Source organism: Danio aesculapii, chromosome 4, assembly GCF_903798145.1.
Source record: "Danio aesculapii chromosome 4, fDanAes4.1, whole genome shotgun sequence".
Lineage (NCBI taxonomy): Eukaryota > Metazoa > Chordata > Actinopteri > Cypriniformes > Danionidae > Danio > Danio aesculapii.
The window spans coordinates 19,213,592-19,234,985 of NC_079438.1; the positions used below are offsets into that span (position 1 = coordinate 19,213,592).

A 21,394-nucleotide genomic window follows, 5' to 3' on the forward strand; every position below is an offset into this window, starting at 1 on the left:
ATAAACTCAGTGTGGGATGAGTTTCAACCGATCAGTAAACCTTAATGAACACATGAAGATCCACACTGGTGTGAAAGAGTATATGTGCTTGAGTGTGAGAAGACTTTTGTTACAGCTTCAAAATTAAAACCACCAGACGGTTTACACTGTGACAAGAGGTTTAATCAGTTAACACATCTGAAAACAGAAGAGGATTCACACTGGAGTGAAACCGTACAGATCTGATCAGCGTCTACAGAGTTTTGCTCATTCGGCGCAGCTTAAGAAACACATGGACAAAAAGTTGCACACATGACATGAATGCAGCAAAACATTTTCTCATGTGCACAGGATGTTTCATGTCTGAATAATGTTTGAAAAGGCTGAGTGACAGTATACTGTTTTCCAAGACTCCTACACTGCAGTAGGATTAGTTGTAAATGTGTTGCGCTTCTCGCGTTTACCGTAAACACAATGATGGCAGCTGAGAGAAGAACAGTTTCATAAACATCTGGCAAACAGCATCTCTAAAGCTTAACATCTCTTTGCAAGTGATTGTACAGGTGCGGATACATCTGTACTCTACTCTCTAGTGTATTCATGTGGCTAGTGTTGTTTTGGATGATGTTGTCTGTTTGACTCCCAGAATGAGAAACAAATCAGTGTGAAGGCACCACACATTAAAGAAGGTGGAGCTCCAGGACGGTTAGTTTGCAGTATAACATGGCCTCAAGTTTAAAAAGCCCATTCAATTGTCCTGTGTTGCATCTTTTATTAGTGTTTTATTAGTTAAGTTTCTTTATTTTTAAGTTTAAGGTTCTTTCTAGTTTACTACATTTAATTTTTTGAGTAGAATACAAACTTGATAAATATTTTCTGATTTAGGCAGAGCGACAGGTATTAAGTTGTAGGGAGTCAACGAATCCTTCCAGAACCGAACAAGTCACAGACCATATTATCCTTAAAAGATTGGCTGGTGCCTACATGTCTGAGCTTTGATTTCATTTTAAAGCAATCCACAGGCACCCAGCAACAGGTTATCCACAGGATGACTCGCCAGTTGCGATCACAAATGTGTGCTAATTAACTTTACATCTTAACACAATAAAGGAGGCTACACTCAAAGACCCCCCAAACCAGTTTTTGAGAATACTCAGCAAAGCCCCTTTTGTTCGCACCTGCAAATGGCGTCTGCAAGGCAATACCCATTCTCAGGCAGACACAGAAGTGATCAGAAAAGCTTCCAAAGATTAAATGGACATTCAAGTAAAATTGTGTTTATTTGAGTAATGTATGTTTGCTTTAACTTTCTGTAGGTTTTTGTGTGTACATGTTCCATGTGTTTAACAAAACTGTTATGGATAGTTATTGAGTTATAGCCCTCGGTGACAAATGAAATCTACAGAATGCTTGTGAAATACTTCATGTTTGGTATTGATTGAAAGCTAGGAAAGTTTCAAATGCATTGGTTTATATGAAGAAACCATACTATGAAAGGTGTCCATGTTATGATACTTTACTTTAACAATTATCCTATCAAAGCGGCACCCACACAATGTGCCAACCCGGCCTTCTAGAGGAGGGAACTGGGGTGTGACCCCCCCGCAGCTTCTCTGATTGGACAATCATTGTGTAGGCCCAGCCTATACCAAAGCCTATAAAACTTTGAACAAGAAAAAATTCTTTGTCGTCTTTCGCATTTAGTTTATATATATTTGTATATATATATATATATATATATATATATATATATATATATATATGTGTGTGTGTATGTGTATATATATATATATATATATGTATATGTGTGTGTGTATGTGTGTATATATATATATATATATATATATATATATATATATATATATATATATATATACACATACATATATGTGTGTGTGTGTGTGTATATGTGTAAAATTATGTATTTTTTGCAATGCTGGCAAAAAGGAGTAGCAAGATGCATCACATGACTTTACACCGTTACAAGAATTTAAAATCTTAGTTTCAGAAAGATGCTGTTTTAACTATTCATTGATTTTAAAGCTATTTTTGTACAAATACTTTAAGAGAATTGGATAATTTAAATGCAATAACAATAATAATAGTAATAATAATAGTTTTTCTTTTTAATTCATTTATTTACTTTTCAAATAAATCAAAGAATTAAGATTAGTGTCGCTTATTTTGGTCATCTGACATGATTGGCCACCAACACATTTTAAAATCTGTCGGTTGTTCATTTTTACCCTTTCACATGGTAGCAGCTCAAGCTGAAAATTCATACTGACAAGATAAAAGGCTAGTCGTTTATCTTTAGCCTACTTCAAAAGTGTTTCGTATGTACGTTTACCAGCCTGCAAACTTTTAAAAGATGGGTTATTTACGTTAATTCAATTGGGAATTATCACCTAGAATCTGGTGGTTTACCAGTAGCTGTTTTTATGAGAACAAAAAATTCGATTCATGCTGACAGACTATACATAGCTTGTTTAAATTGCCGTCACTTGCTTTCTTGTCACATCATTGTATTTTGTCACCACAAAGCATTTTTTAAGCACTTGTGTAAGAAATTCTGAATTCTTTGTTTAAAGCTACGTGTTTTACTATACTGTGGGTAGCCTAGTGTTTTAGTTTAGTGTTCTACATTCAGTGAAAAGATGGTCGATGGGAAAAAACAAAAGGTATGCCAGCCTGATCTCACGAGAAAACGTAAGTATTTTACGTTTTGACAGTGTAGTGGCTAATTCGTACGAATTCGTACGAGTTCAGTCGTACGAAATTGTACGATTTTAAAAAGGAGGCGTGGCACCTAACCCCACCCCTAAACCCAACCGTCATTGGCGGATGAGCAAATCGTACTAAATTGTACGAATTAGATCGTACTAATTCGTATGAATTAGCCACTAAATCAAAAAGTTACGAATTGCCGTAAGATTGTGTTGGGTATGCAGTACCCTTGTTTCAACAAATAACAAATCAACATCGAATATTTTGTAAAAAGGCTCATTTTTTTTGTTTGTTTTTTTAAACGATCCAGTGCGAAACTGTGGTCGAAAAGCATTTCATCGACAAGTTGACACAAGATGATGCTGTTTTGTATTTTTAACTCGGTTCAGTGATCTTTATTTCTATAGCCTTTGCAAAGTAGACTGTCACAATTGAAGTTCGTGTGATGCAAATGCCATACTGGAGGCTGTTTTTAAACATAGATATGACAAGTCACAAATACACACTTAACACACCGAAACAACGGCAATAATTTATTTGAATAGCACAATTAAACAACCCGGAGAAGTATTACATTTAAAAACTGGAAAAAAAATGATAAAAACGTGATTCCTGTTAAAAAATAAAGTAAACACGTTTAGATAATAAATGCTTTATCAAACAGCCTAGCAATTTCCTTGCCATAAATTTACACTGGCTATTCATGCTGCTCCTGCCATATCCTAAATCCTTTACTGAATGTATCAGACAATGTTTTTGTGAAAGACTGACTTCACACCTAATAAAAAATATGAACTGCTACTTGTTCTTATTTTAATATTACTATATTACACACACACACACACACACACACACAACTTCCATAGTATCTGTATACAAATTGTCACACACTTTGAAATCAATTAGCAAATATCAAATGATCAATAATTGAAAACTCCTTTAAAATGGTCCTTTAAAAATATTTAAAAGCTGTTTGAAAACCCAGTACTGCCATTTCTATACCAAGTTGTGCAGAAAGATATAGGACTGCAGCATGGGAAAGACAAAAAGAGGAAAGGGAGCATTGCGGAAAGACCTGTGGAGTGCGGCTGGAGGAACAGAGGTGATAAAAAAAATGTCACTGCCGAAGACATGAACAACAACACTGCTTTTAATTCCCCCGTTTGGGAAAAATTGGCCACAAACATTTTTGGCAAAAACACACTTAAAGAGCCCATATTATACATGAAATAGGGTCATATTTAGGTTGTAAGGGTCTCCAACAACAGTCTAATATGCATGCAAGGTCATAAAACACTTTGATGGTCTTATAATCTGCATTTATTTTTACCTAATTATCCCAACGACTCCCATATGAATCGTTCAGCGATTCATTTGTTCCCAACCCCCTCCTCAGCGCGAAGCTAATCTGCGCTGATTGGACCGATGACAGCCTGCTGCGATTGGTCGACAGTGACAGGCTTCAGCGCGAGACAGAGTGAAATGCCCAGCTGGTAATCAACTATATAAAAGTAGTCACAGTGCACACGCGCTTCATAGTGTAAGGCTTTTTTCACACACACACACAACCCTCCTCAGAAGAACTGGGGAGATCGACGCGAGTCTCTCTCTCTCCCTCTCCCTCTCTCTCTCTCACACACACACACAACGCTCCTCAGAAGAACTAGGGAAAGCGACGCGAGTCTCTCTCTCTCTCTCTCTCTCTCTCTCTCTCTCTCTCTCTCTCTCTCTCTCTCTCTCACACACACACACACAACGCTCCTCAGAAAAACTAGGGAAAGCGACGTGAGTCTCTCTCTCTCTCTTTCTCTCTCTCTCTCTCACACACACACACACACACACACACACACACACACACACACAACGCTCCTCAGAAAAACTAGGGAAAGTGACGCGAGTCTCTCTCTCTCTCTCTCTCTCTCTCTCACACACACACACACACAACGCTCCTCAGAAAAACTAGGGAAAGCGACGTGAGTCTCTCTCTCTCTCTCTCTCACACACACACAACGCTCCTCAGAAGAACTAGGGAAAGCGACGCGAGTCTCTCTCTCTCTCTCTCTCTCTCTCTCTCTCTCACACACACACACACACACACACACAACGCTCCTCAGAAGAACTAGGGAACGTGACACGAGTCTCCTGTCTCCTAGCTTACGATCGATCGCCATAGCAACGACAAACGGCAGTGGAACGCGAGCTCACAAAAGCCTTTAACGTTAAATCCAAAAACAAAGCGGCACGCGTCGCGTTTTTAACGTGGCTTACATGTGATAAGAGAATATAAAGAGTAACCGCGTGTACTGTACCAGGTTAACAACTCATCTTTGGGTAGAGACTGTCAATATTATCCATCCGAGCACAGCGTGACTTCATTCGACCGGCGGCGTCTGTGTGTGTGTGTCTAGTGTTTTTTCTGTGTTAGTGGGCGGGGCCGCAGGTTTCAAATCTCCCTGGTTTGCGCGCGTAACTACTGGCGAGGCTTGTGTTTCGTGGCTGCGTCATCGCGAAACACCTAATGACTCGTTATCAAGGCGACTCGTTTGAAGCACTATGAGTCGACTCTTTTATAGATGAATCAATAGTTTTAAACACTGTACACTTACAGATTTAAGCCTTAGCTGGATATTTCACTTCACTTAGAGCTGTGTTACACACTACATGGAAGGGCATTTTCAAAAACCCATAATATGGGCTCTTTAAAAATTGACAATGGCTTTATGTCATTTGGACATATAATAGAAGGAACGTCAGGGGGTTAGAGGAAACAGTGTTGTCCAACACACTAAAAAATCAAACAGCAGAGGAGAGGGGGAAATGTTTAGAGTCTGACAGTTCAGAGAAGTGTGTACAGTCTGACAGTCCAAAGATGTGTGTACAATCTGACAGCCCAGAGGATGATCCAGTACACAAACACCAACCAAGTATCACAGAAATGAAAAAAAGACCAGAAAAAAGAACACAAAGAAAACATAAAACAGCTGATGAATATAGACATGTACCAAAAACACCAACAAAATTCACTATCCACATACCCTCAAAAGTGTGGAAGAAAATCAAACCTGTAAAGTACTCCAACAAATTAAGAAAGCCATGGACTCAATACATTTATAATCAGTTCCGAAAAAGAAATCCTTGCTGTCCACTTCGTTTTGTGTATCAACACGTGAAGGCAATCAAGAGCCGAAAGCGCACATGTGCTTATTTAAATGTTCGAGCAAATTGCACATTTTCAAGCTGCTGTGCAAAATATTCTTTCACCATGAAAGCAAGACCATCAGAAAGTCAAACAGTAATTCCACTAACTGTTTGCAGAGCAGGTCAAATCTTGCACCTTAAAAAAGAACAACATTTCAGGCAAGCCAGTAACATTAAACGCGGATCTATAGCAAAAACTATGATCAAAGGAGTAAGTACCGATTACTACCAAAGGCTGGTAAACACAACAGTTCAAGAACTTTTAGCGGGAAACATCAGCCACAGTCTGAATAAGAACATCCTTAAAGCCATTTCACATGAAATCAAAAAAGCACTTCAGCAACACGAAAATGTTCTGCTGGAGACAAAGCTTACCCAGTCTATCATCAAACAGTGTGATACTGGCTCATACTTTGCTCCTGGTTATGTGCAACACTTACAGATAGACTCGTTTGGAGCACACCTATACACAGAGACAGGATTAAGTATCTTTGTAAGCAAACTGAGACAGAGACATCCTGTGGCTGTATACTTGGATGCAACTGGGGGTATCATTTCCAAAATTACTGACCAAAACAAAACCATTCCATATTACGCACTGACCTTACCGGGAAAAGGAAGAGATGCTCCGCCGCTGTCAGTTTCCGAAATGATATCCAGTGAACATTCCGTACCACCCATAACATACTGGTTAATGCAGTTCCTCCTCAAACTTTCAAAATACACAAATCAGCACATACATCAAGTAGAAACAGACTTCAGCTGGGCAATAATGCAGGCTGTTCTCCTTGCTTTCAACAAGGAAAGCATCACCGCTTACCTTGAGAGAACATTTGCCATCTGTCAGAAGCAGAAAACATGGGCAGAAATTAAACACACAACAGTTTTACATTTGTGTTCTGCCCATATTATCAAAGCCGTGACTTTAGCCTTCCAGGTCATCCGATAAAGGTCTTAAAAACTTTGCCACTTACGTGTTTGCAAGACTACAAAACACAGATAGCCTTGATGATGCTCTGAGAATTTTTAAATCATTCTGCAGTTTTTACTGCAAGGCATTTCACTGAAACTGTGAAAGAAAGTCTTTGTTTTTTTAGAAGCCCTAATTTACAAAGAAGGTGGCATTCTGCAGGATACCACAGGTGAGGTCCTAGAAAAGGTGGAGGTGAGTGACAGTACATCTGCAACAATTGTTGGTGGTTCCTCATACTCCAAAATGTTCAGAAACATTTGTGATGAAGTCAGTGCTGTTGTGGAGTGTGAAAATGATTCAAATCAAGCAAATACATATTACTGCCCGGAAATGATCAGTTTTCTTCTGAACAATTATATGGCCATTTATCCACTCTGGAGCGGGGTTCTGCTGGGAGACCTCCAGAGATATGGCTGTGACATGGACCACTCACCCACCCAAGAATGTCAGAAAAAAGAGACACAAACTGTCATGTTGAAAAGTGGTTTGGCATTGTGAAAACTTCAATTCTGTGCAAGAAAAAACACCTCAGGCCAGCTCACTTCATTCAAGCTTTGTATAGTTCCTTGAAGGGTCGGTACAAAGAGTACATCATAAGGAACAATCTTGCTGACAGTCTCCTCACAAGACCCCTCAGGCCATCAAGCCATGTGGTTTTGGTTGAAGAAAGCTGGGCAAAATGATCAAATGATCACATAAAAAAGGCACTACAAAATCACACTTTTACAAAGCCCCACATGACATTCCAAAAGCAATGCTCCACAGGACAGCACCAACATTCTGCAATGTCCCTGATGTTCCAAAAGGTGTTGCTGAAAAGGTAAATTGATAGCTTAAAAGCAGTAAAAGTGAGTTCAATTACATGTTTACAGTAAATGTGCTCCATCAATATTAACAATTTTGTTCAGGACTTTACAGAAAAAGTACACAAAGCAAAAAAATCCACTGACCCCACAACTGAAATACACCAATCAGAAGGAGGGGTTTCTGCAGAGGTAAATCAAATGAGTTTATTAATAATTGTAAATATAACATTTTTTCATTCAATATTGACAGTTTTCCTCTGACAAATCAATATTGCAAGCAGGGGCCTGTACCATGAAGCTGGACTAGCTGGCTACTTAATTTTTAGTGTAGTTTGCACCAATCTTGGGTTTTAGGTAACATGACAGCAGCTAGAATATAATCTCTCTTTGCCATTTTATTATGAAGCAGCTGAGCTACCTTCATGGTTCTTAAACCCCAGAATTGGTGTAAACTAAATTGAAACTCAGCTTCATGGTACATGCCCCAAGTTATAACATTCAGAAACATAAAAAAAACAAAAGTCTGGAAAACTTTTCCCAAACAATATCAACGCAACTAAAATCCACAATAGATGCCCTTTTATATTTAAACAGAAAAAAAGAAATAAATATATAAAAAAATATATACATTTGTTTTGCAATAAATTTATGAAATTATACAAATTATTACCACATCCTTAGGACAAATTATAAAAACAAAAGTAATAGAATAATTAAATTTTAAAAATAAAAATATTTACCTTACAAGAGAGCAAATGTGTGTGTTTTGATACACCATCTGTTACATTCTTTTTATTTAAAATATGGTTATTAACACTGAAACTACCTGAATTCTAACTACAATGGCCATATAATTATTGCATTCTCATGTAAGACATCATGTTGGCACATCATATTTATATTTAAAGCTTCTATGTTAATATATTGCTATCAGATTTCTGTACAGAACTGCACTTGAAGTTACAGCTTCTGCCGATTGCAGAACTTTGAAGCAGTTAATAAACTTCATGTTTGTTTATATATATTTTTCTCGATGTTTTAATTTTTATTATTACATGCTGTTTAATTATTGATCTGAAACAAATTTTGTTTAATCTCATTATTTTATTAAGTTTTTGGTTTGAGAAAGTAATATTTTGGGACAGCCCAGTGGCGTAGTGGGTATCACCTCACAGCAAGAAGGTCGCTGGTTCGAGCCCTGGCATTGTCAGTTGGCGTTTCTGTATGGAGTTTGTATGTTCTTCCTGCGTTCGCGTGGGTTTCCCCCACAAGTCCAAAAACATGTGGTATAGGTGGTTGGGTAAGCTAAATTGTATGTAGTGTTTGAGTGTGAATAAGTGTGTGTGGATGTTTCCCAGTGATGGGTTTCAGCTGGAAGGGCATCCGCTGCGTAAAACATATGCTGGATAAGTTGACAGTTCATTCCGCTGTGGCCACCCCACATTAATAAAGGGACTAAACCGAAAAGACAATGAATGAAAGTCATATTTTACATTACATAATGTAATAAATTATAATATAATACTCTGGCTTCAAGCTTGCCTCTAATTTTAATAAAATGTTTATTGAAATCCATTTTTTAAGGTTATCATTTTCCTAATGCATTAATTTGCATTCACTCTGAAAAGCTCCAAAGTGAAGTAGATACGGAGCTCTGAACCACTGCAACACGTATCCATCATGCACATCATTATTGCTTGACTGTACATATAAATTACCTATATTTTTAAAATATAAAAAGAACAAGTGTTTGCGGAACAACCGTTTTGCGACGTAACGTAAAAACTAAATATTTTTTTACTCGTGTTCAGTTTTTTTTTCTCCCACCTATTTTTTACCCACCACTACGTCTCTACCGGGTCTCTGTAAATTTGACCCGTGTTGCTGCTTGTATAAATGCTGCGCGTAGTTATCACCGCAGCGCTGACAAAGACTGTGTTGATGCGTGCGTTTGCGTCTAATAACCTTGCTCTCAAAATAACTCCGATGTTGCAGTTTACACAAGCGAAAACGAAACTGTTTAATTCAGCAATAAAACAAAGCAGCAACAGAAGATGGCTTTAATTTCAACATGGATTCAAAAAAAGATGCAAGCTGAATCAGCTTCGAACAGAATAATCATTTGCTGTCAGCCAATGTCTACACCTGTCGATGATCGTGTAACGTTATTATTATTGTTATGTTATTATTATTACAATTAATAAAATAATTGAATGATTAACATTGTAATATAATTTTTCTATTAATTTAAATAATTTAATTGATTATAAAATGTCTATCTGCAATTGATATCACAAAATTGGATTTCACCACACAGTTTATCAAGTTTTTTGTTCCTTTCTTATTTTAAATTTTTTAGGCTAGTTTGAAATTGTTTAATCAGACAATTTTTTTCCAGGATCTTGTAACAGCATGTAAATGCAGGAAATGGGATTTAAATCCAAAATCGAACCATCAGCCTCCCACCCCCCAACACACACTTTTCAAACAAATGTCAAACCCTTTTGCATGGCCTAATAATTTTTTTGTTCATAGCGCTTTGTGCTATACAGCTAATATGGCTCTATTTGAGTAGCATATATTTTTTACAGTGTAAAGCTGAGAAAAAAAAAACATTCCACTCTATTTTTTCCACAAATCCCACAATGCATATATATTTTCATTTTACCAATCATTTATTTTAGAATACAATAGTTAAGAATGATAAACAATTAGCTTGTTTGTTTGCCACTTGGTCTCTGTTCAGTTCAACTTCTTTTATTGTAGCTGAAATAAAACATAAGACATTTTTCAGAAGAACAATTACAGGAAATATTGTGAAAAAAATTCCTTGCTCTGATAAACATAATTTACGATTGTTTTTTTTCATTATGGAAAAATAAATTAAATTAAATAACAGGAGGGCTAATGATTTTGACTTCAACTGTCCAACATGTTTTGTTTTACCAATCTTTGGAATAGTATCAGGTTTTGCCTTAAATCCTAAAATTAACTTTCTTCACAAGCTATGGCTGTGTTCAAAATGTCAAATATTTTTAAAGTGCTCTAACAAGATGGCACAATTGTCAATCAGAAGTATCTGAAACATTTACTTATCTAATGAACATTTTCTTAAGGTAACAACACTATGGAGACTTGCTGCAAATGAGCAGATTGTGGCAATTAACAAGTCTGCTCATTACAGATGTGAAATCATTGTGCGACATGCAGAGTTATTGACTCTGCGGCCCCATGACAGATTGTGTGGAGAAGTAAGTGTATTAATTGTATTTGAATTGTGACCCAAGGCTCCAAATTCAAATAAACAAAGTAATTAAAAACTATAAGACATTCATATAAAGCATTACGCATCTTTTATAATCAAGAACAGATGCTATCAATATTGTAATATGAATAATTACAAATATGATAGGAGCCTTTAAATCATACAAGAATTTTTTCACAATTTTTGCCATTATGTTGTCCCAATATTTAGGTTATGGAAGGTTACATTCGGGCTGTCCTTAACAAATATGATCAATCAGGACAAATTTATCAGCTCAACCACTACATCACCGGGGTCATTTTATATGGACAAAAAGAGCAGGTGGCTCGACAAGGCTTGAAGAATGTAAGTTTTTATTTCTGCTCAGTTAATTCAACCCAATTTATTTGGACAATGAAAACAAATATTAAGGGACCTAATATTTACACTACACTGTAAAATTTTTTTTTTAAAACTATAGTTTTCTGTATTTTGTGATTCATGTTTTATATATTTTTTTATATATCCCCTTTTATTTATGCTTTTAAAATACATTATGGAACATTGATGTGCCTTACAACAACTTTTAACCTTAAAGTTATTATCTAGATTGCTGTTGTAAATTACAGACTTGTTGCTGTTGTTATTTTACAGACTTATTTCTCTATATATTATACATTATATTATTTAAAACTACTAAAATGTGATTAAAAGTCACCTTTGTTGAACTGAATTTGATATTTTAACATTAAAAGTGGACAGAGCAGAAATCAACATCCCATAATGCAATTCACAACACTTTTTACATAATAAATGAATAAATACATGCATACATACATACTATATATATACATATATAATATGTATATAATATATAATACACACACATATACATACATATATAAACATACACACACACACGTGTATTATATATATGTATATATGTATGTATGTATGTGTATATATATATGTATATATGTATGTATGCATGTATGTATGTATGTGTGTATATATATATATATATATATATATATATATATATATATATATATATATATATATATATATATATATATATATATAGGATTTTAACTTTGCATGATTTTTCTGTTCAGGTTCATTTTGATTCATTTAAAGGCCTGATCTCCTTTGTTAACATAAATAACATCCACTGGATGTTTGTGGTAAGTAATGACATTATTTCTGAACAATACTGAAAGTCAATTTCATTGTTTTAACAGAACTATTTTTTTTATTCACTGTTCTTGAGCTTAAATGCTAATGGTCTGTGGAATTTTCTTCCTTAATTGAGACACTAATATTCTATAAGTAATTACAATAATTCATATAGATAAGACACGAATAATGTTATTATAATTATAACATTTTAAATGAAATTCTTTTGCAATCTCCAAATTAAAATAAATATAACCAGGACCAACATATTTTTACAGCATTTATTCACACAATTGCAATACTTTGTTCTATAAAATCTATAGTTAAATGTGTTTTGCTTTGTTAGTACCTTCATCTTCCATCCAGCCAAATATTTGTAGTGGATCCTGCGTGTGGCACAACTGACAACAGTATCCTGATGAACGCAGCACAAAAATTTCAGTTAGTTTTATAATTGCGTTGATAAATGACTTTATGTATCTATAAATGTCTAATAATGATACCGTGTATGTTGTTGTCAAACACAGACAGTACTTCATGCGCCCAAAACAACAAGGGAGGAATGAATGGGCCCAAATTAATTGGACATGTGGGCAGATTAAGCACACAGTACAGGAGGATGCCACAAGTTGTGGAGTCTTTGTTTTACAGGTATTGTGCTTAATATGCTGCACTGTGCTTGCATTGTGATAATTCTGTGTGGTAACACATCGACTTTAGTAATATACAAGCCAACACTGTACAAATTTCTATAATATTATAGGGTATATGTAACAGAACACTACAGCCTATTTAAGTAGTTACAATATAATTAAAGTATGTTATAGTATCACTAAATTAGCATTAACTACTTAATATTATGCTGTAGCAATCATTAACAAAGTAAATATACAGTACACTAAACTTTACTAGTGTACACTTTTGCTTAGGACAATCTTAGGATATGTGCAGCATGCCCCTAAAACTTACGCCATTACAAAAATTATCACTTCTTGCCAAGGCCGTAAAATTGACATAGACACTATGTTGTCCCCCAACAATTATTGAAATGTCCTTCCCATTAACTGAATTGCCAAAACAAAAACAATGCATTTATTTGCATTATTAGAAATATAAAAGTAAAATTAAAAATGTTTTACATTAAAAAACACATTTACAAATTCTCAAAATTCAAATATATTAAATAATACCCTGTAACTATGGAGAGAGATTAGACTCAATAATAATTCACGCAAAAGACATGATGTACACATGCGTAGCCAAATTCACGTACGTAAAATATTTATTTATACTTACAAAAACAATTCACATGCACAAAATAAAAATACATTTTCATAAAATACGTTTCACAAATGCAAAACACCATTTGCAAATATGTAAGAGTGTACAAAAGTTTTGAATGTTTAAAATTCATGAGTTCATCCTGAATGAGAATGTGCAAATCCTCTCTCACGTACGACTCACCCTGAATACGAGTGTGTGCATTTTTGAGACTTTCCTGTCAGCACACACCTCCCACGTGAGTCACTCGTGCCCTGTAGCCAATAAGATGCGAGCTTACTGTTCAACCAATCACAACTCCCTGAGAACGCGGGAATGACCGAAGCGCTTCACTGTGCGCACCATTTGCGCAGTCTGACTTAATTAACGGAGATGATCCTCTAAGAAGAATACTCCTCTATTTAGCATGGCAGGTGAAGAGCGGGATGCGCGGGTAAGTGGTTACTTGATTTCTATAGTGGTTTATGTATGCAAAGATTAAGTATCAAACGTTTGTTAAAGCAATGGCTGCTGTTGTTTATAATGTAAACTTTATAACGTAAATTAAGATCATCTCCGTTAATTAAGTCAGACTGCGCAAATGGTTCGCACAGTGAAGCGCTTCGGTCATTCCCGCGTTCTCAGGGAGTTGTGATTGGTTGAACAGTAAGCTCGCATCTTATTGGCTACAGGGCACGAGTGACTCAAGTGGGAGGTGTGTCCTGACAGGAAAGTCTCAAAAATGCACACACTCGTATTCAGGGTGAGTCGTACGTGAGAGAGGATTTGCACATTCTCATTCAGGATGAACTCATGAATTTTAAACATTCAAAACTTTTTGTACACTCTTATATATTTGCAAATGGTGTTTTGCATTTGTGAAACGTATTTTATGAAAATGTATTTTTATTTTGTGCATGTGAATTGTTTTTGTAAGTATAAATAAATATTTTACGTACGTGAATTTGGCTACGCATGTGTACATCGTGTCTTTTGCGTGAATTATTATTGAGTCTAATCTCTCTCCATATGTAACAACTAACCCCACTGTGTCGTATTTTCCCCAAAACTGGCTAGCAGTCACTGTGTTTTTTTACATCCTTCAAAATGGATCCATCTTTTAGCCTAGAAGACGGTAATCACAGCAATATACGATTTTACGTTCACTCACAGATTTTTATTTTTTTTCAAATAAAAATACATAGAGTATAATAAAAAAAAAAAAAAAACTTTTATGCTGCAAAAATGTTCTCTTTTGTTTTTGTAATCCAAATTTCGCAGATCTTTTACAATAATTGGCAGGAAGAACTCTGTCGACACTGTGGTGACAACCTTGGAAGCATGCCATGATTAACCCTGAGCAAATAGCTTAAAACTGTTCTGCGTTACATTTTACCCCGCGTTACTTTGTGCCCCGTGCTCCCCTAAACCAAAAGACATTTTACAATATGCATGTGCTAATTACTATTCAATGCAAATCGGTGCGGGTGCAACAGAGGCTTCCGTGTATTTGGTTGGGTTTAAAAGTGAAGATGTGTATTTTAAACAAACCAGCTTTTCAATATTAGCTACAAAAAGCATATACAGTAGGTGAGAGTTCAAAGTGGCTATTACCGCCGTGGCTTATACCGCCGCCGTTTGAAATAAATGCTGCTCTGTTTTTAGTGTAGGACCGCAGTTTGTGAAAAAGCCGCCAGGGGGCGCAAAGGGACGGGATGCGAACGGAAAGAAATAGCCTTTACAGCAGCTTTAAATATGCTACTGTGCTTGTAAATTATATTAAACAATAGGTCAAAGCATTATAAGTCCTTCATTAATCATTTAAAATTTGTTAACACACTTTATTGTAAACTTTTTAAGTGCAAAGAGGACTCGTTTTGGAATTGAAGAAATAAAAGACAACTAACATGAAAGCACAAACATTCAGTACAACAAGTAGTCTTAAATAAATAAATAAAGCAGTCTTTTAGCCTGCTTTTAGTGTTTGCCGTTTTGATAGGACTAAGACAAGACTTTTTCATTTATGTTTTTATTTATGTTTTTATTTACATTTTCGTTGTTGATTATATTTTTACTATCTTATTTTATGTCTGAATTATTGTACATAATAATAAACGAATAATGAAAATAAATTAAAAATCTTAGCTGATGTTTCGGAGTCGAAATAATATATAAAAGAGAAATGTTCTTTTAACAGTCCCTATATATTTAATCTTTTTCTTTCTTTTTTTCCTGTCATTTCTCTTCAGCAAATTATATTTTTTAAAGCTGCTTGATTCTTTTAAAACCGAAAGCAGAGCCCGTCAATTGCTGTTTTTCCATAAGATACGTTTATCCTACGATAATTTATCCTCTGATCCTTTTGCATAAAGGTTTTAATAAAAAAAAACAGGTCACTTAATTACTTTCGATGTGCTAAAATATTTGTTAAACGAATGTTATTTAAAAAAAGCATATGCACATATTACAATTGTAAAATAGTCTAAAATGCATGGTCTAGTCAGAAATAAAGGAAATTAGTTATATTTAATGCATAAAATAGGCTAGCCTTTTTATAAATTGAGTTTAATTGATTTGAAACTTTTAATTGCATTTTAACGTCCTGTATAAATAATAAAAGTTGCATCAGATTGACGAAAAAACGAATATTAATACCTGCAAACAGGGCCACGGTTACTTTTTTTTCCACTGACTGGCAAACGCGTCAGAAAAAAAACTGCTGAATCTCTGCGAATATTTGGTTAACTTATAAAACAAATGTCTGGTTTAGTGATGTTAGTAATGCATAGAAAAATGCAAAGCAGAATTCTCCTGAGCTCATTAAACCACTGATGACAGCGACGGAATCACTGGCCCACCACGTTCTTACGAACATATTTTATTTATTAAAGGTATTATTTCATTGACCTGAACATAACCAGTTATAATATAATTACTAACCCATCGTCATCACCGGTGTGACATTGCGCCACGACATGGATTTTCTAATACCGTCAATACCATAATAAATCAATTTTGCGCCTTGAACGGCTGCATTTACATCAATAATAGCTAATTCTAAATAATAAGGCATTCAATTTTCTTCAAACGATCAGTTGTGGTCTGAATACATGTCCTTATACTACAGGGCTCGAAATTGCAACCATTTTGGTCGCATGAGCGCACGAAATATAATCTATGCGCCCTCATAATATATTTGGGAGCATTTGTGTGTCTGAATATAATGAATATAATAAACAGGGAGCTTTTGTTACTGCAGGAAATGCAAACGACTGAAGAGTGAAAAGTGCACAGGTTTGCAAACCTCACTTAAAGTTTTAATAATAATAATGGCGCAGATGGCAGCGATCATGACATGAGGTAAATGTTGATCCGCCAGCTGAGATCAATCGAGTGTTTTCGGAGAAGGTGCCTGAATCTTGATGCGTTGCATTCACCGCGTGTTCAGCGCAAATGTCCGCTAAATATAAAATCTAACACTGTACACATCATCGCCAAAGAAACTCACCTTTACTAAGTTTACACTGAAACTACGGCTCATAACAAAGAGCGGAATTGCGCTGGTGGTCATCATGAGAATCCTGCTCTGTCTGCTCATAAATTGGTGCGGCTGACTCGCCTGCTTTATTCCACCAACACAGAGAAATGAAGATCAGCTCATAACGAGACTGAGCATTTACAATGAACCAAACCGAAACTTTTAAAGAGTGATAGAAGTGAGACTTTCTTTTGTCCGTTCTTCCTTGAGATGTTTTTTATTTTGCTATTGAAAGTAATTCCATGATATTATGCCGTCACCGTTCAAAAGATAGAAACATTCATTTTCATAAGGCCCCATATTTAATGCGGTTTCGTTTTTAAACGCATAGGTTTTGTTACGCCATCCGTCCTATAGGAGTTTTGGATTTTGTGTATTCATGTTTGTGAAAAACACTTAATAGTGGAAACCCCTTCCCCCTTCTCATAACCAAAAGCTTGTCTGTCAGGTGTTAAATAGACATGTTAAATCATGTCTATTTAAGTATCTTTAATACGGTGTATAGATTATTATGCGTTATTGAAACATCAAGGGGGACGCAGCAAAGTCACTTATAAATTAAAATTGTATTATTTTAAGCAATTTTATTATTTTTTGCAACAGCCTTACATTTAAAATGGAAACTTAACGGCGATTATAATCAAAAAGAACTCAGCCTATAAGGCTAGATGTTTTCTTTCCCTTATTTATTAATTTATTTGTTCATGTGTTTGGCGCATGTAACTCGTGTGCCATCGGAAAACTAGTGTAATGACGGCAAGCCATCTTTCCCAGACTCGGGGCAAAGTCCTGCCTCTCCTTTCACTCCATCGAGAAGCCCCAGCTGGCCCTCCTGGCATCCTCTGCGTAAAACATATGCTGGATAAGTTGACGGTTCATTCCGCTGTGGCAATTACAGACTAATAAAGGGACTAAGCCAAAAAGAAAATGAATGACGAATGAATGAATGAATAAATAAATAATAATAATAAAATAAGGTAATAATCTTTACACACAGATGCCGCGTAAGTGGCCTTTTTTAATTTAGAGATGGTACATTTGAATTGCCTCTGCCACTTCTTCCCCCACCTCAAACCTGAAAGTTGAAGAGAGAACTATATTCTTTGAATAAAACTATTGAGCTATAAAGGGAAAAAACGCAGAAGAAATTTGCCATTATATTAATTTTAGCACAGCTGCCAGTCATTTTCACATTCGTTTTTCAGTTAGGGATTAATATTAAAGTAGCCTAGTAAAAATGTCTATACTATAATATTATAATTTGTTATATCCATTATTATTATTATTGTTATTATTATTATTATTATTATTATTATTATTATTATTATTATTATTAAAGCTATACAATTGACAAAACACAGAACCCTTAAAAAAATTTGCTTTCATTTTGACATAGCTAAAGCACACGTTTAAAGTTATGTAAAAAAACATCCCATTCTACAGCAGCAGTCAAGTTAGGACACTTAAAAATGCCTTTTGCGTTTGAAGATGATCGACCTGCGAAGTTATGCTTACAGTGTTATAAAAGAAAAAGGTAGGCTATTTAGTGCGTGTGGATTTACCGTAGACAGGCTTTCTGTTTGGCTAATGCCTAAAAATGTAACTAAGTAACACATTAATTTTAGCAACTATTTTTATTTAATTTAACATTTAAATATAATTTAATTTAAAACATTTATTTTTTCCTCGCTGATTTTGGTTGGGTAATAAAGCGTGATGACTCAGATATGATCTAGTTTAGCTTGCATGTGTGGGCATATTTTGACGTCTTTACCTAAAACTTTAAACATTTATAATATTTAAAATAAAACGGAAAGAAATAAGGAGACTAACATAATTTAAACCACTTATTTGGTGCTTAAACCACCTTCAGAAAGTTTTGCCAGCTGTGGTAGAGCGCAACGGAGGCTCCACTGGAATGTAGCAGATGTGTTAAAACTTGGTATTATTTATTAATATGTTATTAATGTGTTTTTGTGTTCCTCGTCTTGTACGTCGCCGTGTTATTGTGCGTCAACGTCACGTTTATTTGTCCTTAAGTGCGCATATAGTCGAACATTTCTGCTCGACATCGGTAGAAACAAACTTCACAAGTTAAACTCCGCGGACACTGATGAACTGCAAGATCTCGGCTTGCTCCGGATGCCTACCCATACTCCGACCCCCACCTCACCACCTCGCCCACAATGGAGGCGCTTCAAGCGGCGCCAGAGGAAGCAGAAGAGGGGTAAGCGCGGGGGTATCCGAACAAGGCTAGCGGCTAACCCCCACAAACCCGCTATCCCCTCCATCATTCTAGCGAACGTACGCTCGCTGGACAACAAACTGGACTACATCCGTCTACTTCGTTCATCACATAGGACTGTTAAGGACTGTTGTGCTTTTGTGTTTACGGAAACTGCACATTAGTGAGCAGCAGACAGCCCACCCCGATGCTTTTCTCATCCTGGCAGGGGACTTTAACCATGCAGACCTAAAGAGTGTGTTTCCAAAAATACAACAACACATAGACTTTCCAACACGGGGCACTAACACAATGGACTTTGTTTACACCACACAGAGAGGAGCTTACAAAGCCTTCCCCCTCCCCCACCTTGGTGGACCACTTAACTGTCATGCTAATGCCTGCTTACAGACCGATCGTTAAAGTCACCAAACCGGTTTGCAAGGACATACAAGTGTGGCCAGAAGGTTCTTCAGAGGCTTTACAAGACTCCCAGCAAACATTTGGACGTCCGATTATCGTTGAAAAGACGTCGCTCCGCCACGTTGCGTCCTGGTTGAAAAGTAGTGCCAAAATGAAAATCCAACCGACGTCTTTTACGTCTTCTGGCCGTGAATCGCACGTCTTTTCTACACGGTCCCTGCACGTCGAAATATGTCATGTTCTGGACGTTTTCTGGTTGTTTTTAAAATGTTTTATTTCTTTATAATAAGTGTTTTAATAGCCTAATTATACATATAAAACAATCTAACTTATTATTTAAAGCTGTGAAATGCAATCAGGTCCAATTTCAGACCAGTTATACCTGAACGTCTTTATAGCATTGTAATCGGGTGTAAATCATAATTAATACATTATGTAAGGATGCAATAGTGTTACGATTAAGCAAATTATTTATTGTGCATATAGTAACAGATGTACATCACTGTTAAACAGACACATCTAATAAGAATAAACAAAGCAACAACACAGAAATATGGACAACACAAGTGAAATGTTATTTTAGAGTCTTTATTTCTAATATTCTTCAGCTCTTCCTGGAAGGTGCTTGCTGTGTTCCTCCATTGCGGCATCTTTTTCTGTGTCTGTAGCATCTGGACTCACTTCACAGCATCTGAGGGAGGAGAATATGATTTTGTATTATCCTACAAGTAAAAACGTACAATATATCAAGAATTACTGTCATGTTTTGTGAATGAACAGCAATGCGCCGAGCAGTATCTAATGTCAATACATACACATTCCCTACTACTCATCATTTTACAACTGCCCATATCTACAGTTTTGTGACAAGCAAAGACTGTCATTCATGGCTTACACTAAAATTATAATTTAATATTTTTAGTCTGCTTGACAGCCTGAGTCTGTACAAACATTTTAAAACATCTGAACATTAGGCATGTCTATAAGGAGACGTACAATGATGAATAACAGATGAAATCTATAGTTTAAATAATATAACATACGGGGTTAATTGTTGGGGTAGTAAAACATATTTTCCTGAAATATTGTGCAGAAATAAACACAAACAATGCAAGATAAATATGTACCTGTTTATCAATCTTTTAATCAGGCTCAGACAGAACGTTCATCCACCAACTCCGGACAGTTGCTGAACCTAAATGTGACACCAAAATCACAGTCAGAGCGATCCAGACAGACAGAGACACACATTCTTTCACATTTCAAACTTACACAGATGCAGTTCTTCTCTTCAGCTTTGATGAACACTTCACAGGATCTCGCTCTCAGAATCCAGTCTCTTAACAGAACATGTAGACCTGCTGGAGTCCACAATGACAATTACTGTAACGGAGCAATAGCTAACATCAGGCTTATGATGACGTTAACGTTTCTAGTTGAAATTATTTACTAAAGCGTTTATCAGGATACGCAGTAATAAGATCACAATACTCACCACAGGTATAAAACTAGCTCTAGGTGTGCAAATGTGAACTCATACACATTATACACCTAAATACACTTTTAAGCATTCAACAAGTTTCTCACCTACTCTGGAGTGTCCTCAGAGAGTGGGATGACAAAGGATCATTTGCACTGGAGACAATTCTACAGACAAACAAAACAACAGTGAGAAAGGTAATAATGAAATTATTTAATGAACAGCAAATAAATAAATGCAAAGCCTTATATGATTCTTACAGTTGGCCTGGAGAAAGAGTATTGAATTCTGTCTGACAGATGACTGACTGTTATTCACCCTGCAAGACAAATTTGAACCTTAATGCAGTTTAATTAATTACAGTAC

At 35.8% G+C, this 21,394-nt stretch overlaps 1 long non-coding RNA gene across 5 annotated transcripts in view; it reads right to left on the reverse strand.

The window, feature by feature from the left end:
• The window catches only part of LOC130222241 (uncharacterized), a 31,115-nt gene that overhangs the window by 8,972 nt on the left and 749 nt on the right, over positions 1 to 21,394 (reverse strand). Inside the window, exons 3-6 of one of the 5 annotated variants that reach the window (XR_008836363.1) lie at positions 21,289 to 21,347; positions 21,136 to 21,195; positions 20,821 to 20,931; positions 20,121 to 20,239 (exon numbers count right to left, since the gene is read on the reverse strand). This is a non-coding gene — a long non-coding RNA (uncharacterized LOC130222241). Of the gene's footprint in view, positions 1 to 20,120; positions 20,240 to 20,714; positions 20,744 to 20,820; positions 20,932 to 21,135; positions 21,196 to 21,288; positions 21,348 to 21,394 lie in introns of those variants that run through there. The other 4 variants (XR_008836365.1, XR_008836362.1, XR_008836361.1 and 1 more) reach the window with 4 other exon arrangements.